Raw genomic sequence first — 10,233 nt, 5'->3', positions numbered from 1 at the left:
GCGTCACTTTTCGCTGGTTATCTCCTCAAACTCTTGTGTTCCTTCCATTTTTGTTAGCTTCCTCTCCAATCTCCATCTCATTCATGCCCTATAAAGCTTGAAACGCTTGACACACAGATTACGGCATCGAATGGAATAAAGGTGAATTAAAATTAAATAATTAAAGTCTCTGGGAAGCAATTTTCAAACATGTAATAAATTCAGGAAGGAAATCTAAATGCATGCTAAATTGATGAATAAGTGGGTAAGGATCACGACAAAACCACACAATTAAACACAATATAAACTATAAAATAGTGGTTTATCAACCTCCCCACACTTAAACATTAGCATGTCCTCATGCTAAATTGAAGGTGACAAGGAAATAAGTATGAACATGCAGAAACTCATGAAATGCAATGCAATCCTACATACATAAATAAATGCAACTATATGATTATTATCCACTTGATCAAAAGTAAATAAGCCCTTCAAAACAATTACAAATCAAATTCCACTAATTCTATCATCATATAATAAAACCGATAAAAGTGCAAGAAGATAGCTTATGAGGCTGGAAACATGAAAAGTCAAGCATTGAACCCTCACTGATAATGTATGTACGCTCTAATCTCTAGTGTATAGGGTAATCACTCTATTCTTCTCTAGTCATATTTTCTAACTTTTGTTTTTCTCCTAACCAATCAACAACAGTTAATATACCAATGCAAACATCATGAGGTCTTTTCAGGGTTGTAATGGGGCCAAGGTGCAGGTAACGATATACATATGGCTAAGTGAGCTTTATAAATTGAATCTTTAATTAACCTAAGCTCTCACCTAATATACAGATATTCTATATACTTTTAAATTCATGCCTAGCTACCCATAATTCCCTTTTTCAACCCATACTCATGTTTCAACCTTGTATTTTAATTCTATCATATGTGCATTGATCTTTGAATTCTGAATTTAACATTGGGGTAATTTTGTCCCCTTATTTATTGAATTTTTTTGAATATATTTTTATATTTTCACATGAGCGGGTATCCAAATTTCCTTTAAATTTTCATGACACACTCCCTTAACAACTTCTGTTCTCACAATTTCCCATACTTAACTAGCACACACAATTCTATCTTAAGCTAACCAAAGATTCAATTTGGGATATACAATTGTTTTTCAGCTTAAGGTTAGTAATGTGGTGAAATATAGAACAAATGGGGTTTTAAAAGCTCAAGTGGTTAACAAGGGTAATTGAAAAGGGTAGGCTTGATTTGGATAAGTGAGTTTAAACAAATAATGGCCTCAATCATGTGCAAGCATGTAAATATAATAAATATTGGACATATAAGATAAAACAAAATATAGATTACAATCACAGAGAAGTAAACACACAAGAATAAAATAATTATGGTTAAATAGTGTAACCATACATAAAGGCTCAAATCTTTCACAGGTTGTGTGTTTTTTAGCTCAAACATCATGTTCCGAATACACCTCAAGCAGATTTATCATAAAAATTTTGAAAAAAATTAGTGAAATTTTGTTCCAAAGATAGATTTTTTTTAAAAGAAACTTATTGTCTTTTCAATCAAGTAGAACATGCATGCAACTATCCTAACCTATGCAATTTATTCTATTCTATAAAAGAAAGAAAAAAAATCTAACTAAAATATCCTAATTATTGGTGTCAGAGAAGAGAATTTACCTCCGGAAGTCAGGTACTGACCGACCTCCCCACACTTAAGGCTTTGCACCGTCCTCGGTGCCATCTGTCAGGAACAGGGGTGGGCTGGTGGCAGTATCTCCACAGTCGAGAACAATATGGCTCCCGGTGCTGGTAAAAGAAGTGGAGTCCGGGGTGTCTGAGTCTCTGAAGCGTCCCTTGAGTAGCTCCTTGAGGTGTTTGAATCGGCGCTCGTTACGGCGCTCCCTCATCTTTGCTTTCTGTTCATGCCGATCCAACTTTTCAAGTATCTGCTGGAGTAATTTCTCAGTGGTAGATGCTTGTGGTGTTGAAGAAGGAATATCTTCAACCGGCTCAGTAGGCTGGCTTGTAGTAGCGGCCGAAAATATGAGGTATTTCCCGTTAGGGACATATTGATCATCCCGTGGAAGCATGACTTTGGTGTTCCCAGCTATACAGGAGACTCCGGCTATTGAGACAAGATTTGAGACCAAGGCGGGGAAAGGTAAGTTGCCCGCGATTTGTACATGCTCCATAGCATTCCGGATGTGTCTTGAGAGATTCAGAGGTTGGTCTGTAAGGATGCACCATAGTAGAACAGCCATGTCCGCAGTGAAGGAGGACTCATGAGTGCTCGGAAAGACGTAATGGGACATGATCTGTCCCCATATGTAAGCCTCCAAGGTAAGTGCCGAAGCCAAGATTCCCTTAGGGCAGTTGCGGTGGTATCCGTAGATCCAACGGTTGCCAGGTAAAGCGATGACTCTGAGAACGGAGTCCCAGTCAAATTGGTATTTCTGGCGCTAAAGGGTGGCTTCTTGAAAAGCGTCCAATCCTGCTGGAATAGGGGGAAGACTCAGAACTTGCTGAATGGCCTCTTCTGTGATGGGGACTTATTTCTGCCAAACCTAAACAGACTGCAGGGTCGGTATGTAGAAGTTGGAGTAGAACTCAACTACCCAAGAATGATTGACCTGCCTTGGCTGTCTTCGTAGGAAACCCCATTGTCTTTGCTCAATTTGCGGCTCAACAAAGGTGGCAATATTGGGCGGGAGGATGAGAAGGTATTCATTGTTATAGTTCCTTTCTGTTAGGATAGGGAACATCTGCTCACAGTAGCGATTGGAGAATCGCGCAGTGTCCTTTACTGGAAAGGCTTTCTCTTTGTCGTCAACCTTTATTATCCTCTTAACTCGTTTTGTTGAGGGCTTGACTGTGGTTGAAGAAGGCTCTGCCACTAATGCTCTTTTAGTGCCTCTTCTTGCTGGTGGTTTGGAAGTAGCTTTCTCTTTTCCTTTCTTGGTGGCCATCCTGAAAGAAGGGAAGAGAAAGGAAATTAAATTCAAAGGCATAGAGCAAGGAAGAGGGTATTGTAAGTGATAGTCAATGCACAATAAAGATAAATGGCATTAACACATGGTCCGGAATACATGTGAAAAGCTCATCAATGGAAATATAGCAAGTGCATGTAGGACAATGGAATGCAAGAGGTGTATTGGCATGCAGGAAAAGGCATGAGTAGCATATATCAAACATTCAATGTCCAAGTTAGGTTACCATTTGTAACAAACTAACTATCACGTTTGTATTGACAATTAAATTTAATTAATAAAATATGAAAGGGAATTTGTGAAAAGCAAGCATTGCAGAGTAGAGTAAAGTAATGTAGAAAAGTGCATAGTGCTATATGGGCCTTTTTCACAAATACATGGCATGCATGGTAAACAAGATATAAAAAGTATGAAATTGAACATGCAAGAAATCCCTTAAATAGGAGAAAAATAATTGTCAAACAATTTGCAATAATCCACAAGCATATAATGAAGAATGATGACTTAAAAGGTTTCTAACACCATGTAAAAGAAGAAGAAGAAAAAATAAAGATGTGAAAAGAAAAAGAAAAGAAAAGGAAAATAATAATATATATAGATACTATAATAAGAATGATAGAAAAGAGAAGAAGGAAGAAGAAGGTAAAACCTTGTTAATGGTGGTGAGAGAGAGAGAGAAAGTGAAAGGTGAGGTAGAAGGGGAAAGGGAGAAAGAAGAAAGAAGGGGGGAAAGAAAAAGTAGGGTTTGGAGAAGAGAAAGATAAGATAATTTGGCTGATTGGGTGGAGCTGTGCGGCGCATGCGACGCGGCCGCGGAAGGCACGCGTTCGCGTGGATGCGCATCAGGAAGGGGGACGCGATCACGTCGGTCACGCGGTCGCGTGACCTGTATTGTGCTGCTGGCGCGAGTGCAGCCTCGCTCCAGCACAACTCTCTGTTCAATATAATTCAATTGCCAAATTAAGGTGACGTGATCGCGTGGGTAATGCGATCGCGTGAATGTGCATCAGAAGTTAATTGACGCGGCTGCGTCAGCGACGCGGTCGCGTGACCAGGATTGTGCTTCCAGCACCACTCTCTCACAATATAGCATTGTGCACCCTTTTACGTCGAAAATGCAGGGCACGCGGCCGCGTGGAGCACGCGGTCGCGTGGGAGGCCATGATTTCCATGCGACACGGTCGCGTCAGCGACGCGGTCGCGTGGAGTAAATTGTGCCTTTGGCATGACTCCAGCGCTGCTCCTGCGAAACTTTCTGTTCATTTTTATTTTTCTTCATTCCCCCTGCCACGTGGACGCGTCGCGCAGCGAATTTTTTTTTTTTTTAAGAAAGATAAAGACATGTAATTGAGAGAGCACGAAAGCACTAATAAGGAGAAAAGTTATTTAAAGAGGAAAAAAAAACTAATAGTGAAGAAAAGAACGATCATACCGCGGTGGGTTGTCTCCCACCAAGCACTTTGCTTTAACGTCCATAAGTTGGACGCTCCACTAGCTCAATCTGTTGCTATGTAAGGATCTTCCGGGCGGAAGATCTCAAGCTCCTTGCTCTTCTGCACCTTCTCACCATGGTATAGCTTCAGACGGTGTCCATTAACCTTAATAAGTGCAGAACTTGAAGGATGGCTTAGGTGATAAACTCCGTACGGTTCAGCCTTCTCTATTCTGTATGGACCTTCCCATTTTGATCTCAACTTGCTGGGCATGAGCCTCAGTCGAGATTTGTAAAGGAGAACAAAATCTCCAGGTTGGAACTCTCTCTTCTTGATGTTTTGATCATGCACAGCTTTCATCTTTTCCTTGTATATTCTGGAGTTCTCATAAGCTTCTAGGCGAAGGTTCTCCAGTTCCTGCAGTTGTAACTTTCTTTCAGCTCCAGCATTCTCAATCCCCATGTTGCACTCTTTAACTGCCCAGAAGGCTTTGTGTTCGATTTCAACTGGGAGATGACAAGCTTTTCCATAAACTAAACGGAAGGGACTCATCCCAATGGGTGTCTTGTATGCTGTTCTATATGCCCACAGTGCATCTTGTAGTCTGGTGCTCCAGTCTTTTCTATGAGGCTTTACTATCTTTTGCAAGATACGCTTAATTTCTCTGTTTGACACCTCGGCTTGCCCATTAGTTTGGGGATGGTAAGCTGTTGCAACTTTATGGATTATCCCATGCTTCTTCATCAATCCCTTCATTATTCCTGTTAGTCTCCTGTTACAAAAATGGGTGCCTTGATCGCTCACGATCGCTCGTGGTGATCCAAAGCGGCATATAATATGGTTTCTCACAAAGGAAACAACAGAGTTAGCATCATCAGTGCGGGTAGGAATTGCTTCCACCCATTTGGAAACATAATCTACAGCTAACAATATATAAAAATATCCACTAGAATTTGGAAATGGACCCATGAAGTCAATGCCCCAAACATCAAAAATTTCACAGAAAAGCATATATTGTTAAGGCATCTCATCCCTCTTGGATATGTTACCAAATTTCTGGCATGGGTGACAAGATTTACAAAACTCAACAGCATCTCTAAAAAGAGTAGGCCACCAGAATCCACAGTCTAAGATCTTTCTAGCTGTTCGTTGGGGGCCAAAATGTCCTCCACTCTCAGATGAGTGACAGGCCTCTAAAATGGACTGGAATTCTGATTGAGGTACACAACGTCTAATTATCTGGTCAGCGCCACATCTCCATAAATATGGGTCATCCCATATATAATATTTAGACTCGCTTTTCAGCTTGTCTCTTTGATGTTTAGAAAAATGTGGAGGAAATGTGCGGCTAACTAAATAATTAGCAATAGGTGCATACCAAGGGACTACTTCAGATACTGCTTGCAGGTTGTCAAAAGGAAAATTATCATCTATAAGAGTAGAATCATCCTTAATATGTTCAAGGCGACTCAAGTGGTCTGCAACTAAATTTTGATTACCACTCCTATCCTTGATTTCTAAATCAAACTCTTGTAACAGCAGTATCCAACGTATAAGTCTTGGTTTGGATTCCTTTTTAGCCAATAGGTACTTTAGAGCTGCATGGTCCGAATACACTACTACCCTAGTACCAAGTAAATAAGCCCGGAATTTATCCAGAGCAAAAACAATAGCGAGTAGCTCTTTCTCAGTAGTAGTATAATTGGACTGGGCAGTGTCTAAAGTCTTAGATGCATAGGCAATAACAAAAGGATTTTTACCTTCACGCTGAGCCAGTGCTGCTCCTACTGCATGGTTGGAAGCATCGCACATGATTTCAAATGGCTAGCTCCAATCGGGTCCTCTCACAATTGGAGCTTGAGTTAGAGCAGTTTTTAGCTTATCAAATGCTTGTTTGCAATCCTCACTGAACTCGAACTCAATATCCTTTTGTAGTAATCTGGATAAGGGAAGTGCCACCTTACTAAAGTCCTGAATAAATCTCCTGTAGAAACCTGCATGGCCAAGGAACGAACGGACTTCCCTCACAGAGGAGGGGTAAGGTAAACTAGAAATAACATTCACCTTTGCTGAGTCTACAGAAATGCCATTATTAGATACCACATGTCCCAATACAATCCCTTGCTTTACCATAAAGTGGCATTTTTCGAAATTCAATACAAGGTTTGTATTAATATATCTATCTAATACTCTAGATAATCCATCTAAGAAAAGGTTAAAAGAATCACCATAAACGCTAAAATCGTCCATAAAAACTTCCACACAGTCCTCAATAAGATCAGAGAAAATACTCATCATGCACCTTTGAAAAGTAGCTGGTGCATTGCACAAGCCAAAGGGCATTCTTTTATAAGCATAGGTCCCAAAAGGACATGTAAAAGTAGTCTTTTCCTAATCCTCAAGAGCTATATGAATCTGGAAATAACCTTTTCCTAATCTTCAGGAGCTATATGAATCTGGAAATAACCTGTGTAACCATCTAAAAAGCAATAATGTGATTTACCTGACAGGCGATCCAGCATTTGATCAATGAATGGAAGTGGATAGTGATCCTTACGAGTAGCTTGGTTGAGACGTCTGTAATCAATGCAGACTCTCCAAGCATTCTGAACTCTAGTTGCTATGAGCTCTCCATGCTCATTTTTCACTGTAGCGACTCCAGACTTCTTGGGTACCACTTGCACTGGGCTTACCCATTCACTATCTGAAATGGGATATATGATACCGGCCTCCAATAGTCTGGTCACTTCCTTTTTGACAACTTCCAAGATGGTGGGATTCAATCTTCTTTGTGGTTGACGGACAGGTCTTGCTCCCTCTTCTAAAAATATTCTGTGCTCGCATATTTGAGGGTTGATTCCCACTATATCTGCCAAACTCCACCCTATTGCCTTCTTATGCTTCCTCAACACATCAAGTAGCTGTTCTTCTTGTTGAGAAGTCAGTTCTCTTGCAATAATAACCAAAAGCTTCTGCTCATCCTCAAGGTAAGCATATTTGAGATGTGGAGGGAGAGGTTTCAATTCTAACTTTTGATCATGGACAGGCTCTGGGTTATCTGGGGCTTGTGAAAATGGCGAAGTGTCCTCATTGTCAGTTAAGAAGGTCCCCACACTTGGACCTTGTCCAGTGTGCCTCTCTTCAAACTCTTCTTTTTGAACTTCAGCCACACTTTCGTCTATGACATCACACTAGAAGATAGAACGATCTTCTGAGGGATTGTCAATGACTCCATTCAGATTGAAGATTACTATGCGGCCATCTATTTCAAAGGAGTATTGATGAGCGGATAATTTATACGCTTTTTGGCATTATTTTTAGTATGTTTTTGGTATGATCTAGTTAGTTTTTAGTATATTTTTATTAGTTTTTAGCTAAAATTCACTTTTCTGGACTTTAATATGAGTTTGTGTGTTTTTCTGTGATTTCAGGTATTTTTTGGCTGAAATTGAGGGTCCTGAGCAAAAATCTGATTCAGAGACTGAAAAGGACTGCAGATGCTGTTGGATTCTGACCTCCCTGCACTCGAAGTGGATTTTCTGGAGCTACAGAAGCCCAATTGGCGCGCTTTTAACGGCGTTGGAAAGTAGACATCCTGGGCTTTCCAACAATGTATAATAGTCCATACTTTGCCCAAGATTTGATGGCCCAAACCGGCGTGGCAATTCAGCCTCAGAATTTCCAGCGTTTAACGCTGGAACTGGCATAAAACTTGGAGTTAAACGCCCAAACTGGCATAAAAGCTGGCGTTTAACTCCAGAAAAGTTCTATACACGAAAATGCTTCATTGCTCAGCCCAAGCACACACTAAGTGGACCCAGAAGTGGATTTTTACGTCATTTACTCAATCTTCGTGGTATAAGCTAGAACTGATGGCGGCATTCAAGAGAATCCGGAAGGTCTAAACCTTGTCTGTGGTATTCTGAGTAGGAATCAATGACTGAATGAATGTGACGAGCTTCAAACTCTTGAGGGCTGGGCGTTAGTGACAGATGCAAAAGAATCACTGGATTCTATTCCTGCCTGATTGAGAACCGACAGATGGATAGCCGTGCCGTGACAGGGTGTGTTGAACATTTCCACTGAGAGGATGAGAGGTAGCCACTGACAACGGTGAAACCCTTGCATACAGCTTGCCATGGAAGGAGCCATGCGTGTTTGAAGAAGAAGACAGTAGGGAAGCAGAGATTCAGAAGATGAAGCATCTCCAAAACCTCAACCTATTCTCTATCACTACAAAACAAGTACTTATTTCATGTTCTTTTACTTTTCACAATCAATCCGGATAATTATTAATATCATGACTAAGATTTACAAGATAACCATAGCTTGCTTCAAGCCGACAATCTCCGTGGGATCGACCCTTACTCACGTAAGGTATTACTTGGACGACCCAGTGCACTTGCTGGTTAGTTGTGCGGAATTGCAAAAGTGTGATTGCAATTTCGTGCACCAAGTATGTCCCTGAAAAAGCATCCAATTTGAATTTTGATGTCTTCAGGAATGGTCTTCCAAGTAGGATTGATGATGGCTTATCTGAATCATTATGGGGCATCTCCAAGATATAAAATCAGTGGAAAATGTGAGCCATTTAATGTTCACCAAAACATCTTCAGCAACTCCAGCAACTGTAATAATGCTTTTATTTGCTAACACAAAACGAGCTGCCGACCTTTTTAAGGGAGGGAGCCTTAAAACATCATATATATACAAAGGCATTATACTGACACATGCTCCTAAATCACACATGCAATCATAAATTACTATACCACCAATAGTACAACTAACTATGCAAGGACCTGGATCACTACATTTTTCAGGTAATCCTCCCATTAAAGCAGATATAAAACTACCAAAAGGAATAGTTTCTAATTCAGTAATTTTATCTTTATGGATACATAAGTCTTTTAGAAACTTTGCATATTTAGGTACCTGCTGAATAACATCAAAAAGGGGAACAGTTATCTCAACCTTTTTGAATATTTCTACCATTTTAGGATCAGGTTCCAACTACTTTCTAGGCTTCCTTGCAAGTTGTGGAAATGGAATGGGAGTAGTGTTTTCTGTGGTGCCTGCACCTTTTTGTGCCTCTTCCTGTGGTTGAGCTATCTCTTCTTCAGCTATATCCTGTATATCCTCTTCCTCTTCAACATCTTCGATTTCTACCACCTCTTCAGCTGAGGCGTATTCTGGTGAGCTTGGTTCCTCCTGACTCCTCTCCTGTAGTGTGGTTCCGGACCTCAGGGTGATGACATTAATTCCTCCCTTTGGATTGGGTAATGGTTGAAAGGGGATTCCAGTGGTGCTTGAAGGTTGGTTACTAGAATTTTGTGTTGAACCAAGTTGTGTCATAAAAGCTTGTAGAGTAGAGGTGAAGCCATTCAAACTGGTGTTAATACTATTCACGATGGTATTTTCCATGGCCAGTTGTCTTTTCTCAAAAGCTTGTAATAATTCTTCATTAGAAGATACAGAAGAATGAGTAAATTGAGAGGTTTGCTGCTGATTGTTCGGTGGTCCTTGGTTTTGCCTCAGGTGAGGTGCTCGGTATGGTTGACTTTGCTGCCTGTTGTTGTAATTATTCCACCTCTGATTTCCCTGATTATCTCTGCCTCCCCTATTATTGTTATCCCTCCAATTCTGGTTTGAATTGCCCTGCCATCCATGGTTATTATTTCCACTTTGATTGTACCCTTGGTTGGGGCAGTCATAGAAGTTATGAGTGGATGCCACCATGTTGTCTTCTTGTTGGAGCTGCGGGCATTCATCAGTGTAATGGCTGTAATCAGCACAAATTCCG

Source organism: Arachis duranensis, chromosome 10 (assembly GCF_000817695.3).
Source record: "Arachis duranensis cultivar V14167 chromosome 10, aradu.V14167.gnm2.J7QH, whole genome shotgun sequence".
In the NCBI taxonomy this organism is placed as follows: Eukaryota; Viridiplantae; Streptophyta; class Magnoliopsida; order Fabales; family Fabaceae; genus Arachis; species Arachis duranensis.
The sequence above is the reverse complement of the archived record's forward strand: the minus strand, read 5'-3'. Positions refer to the sequence as shown.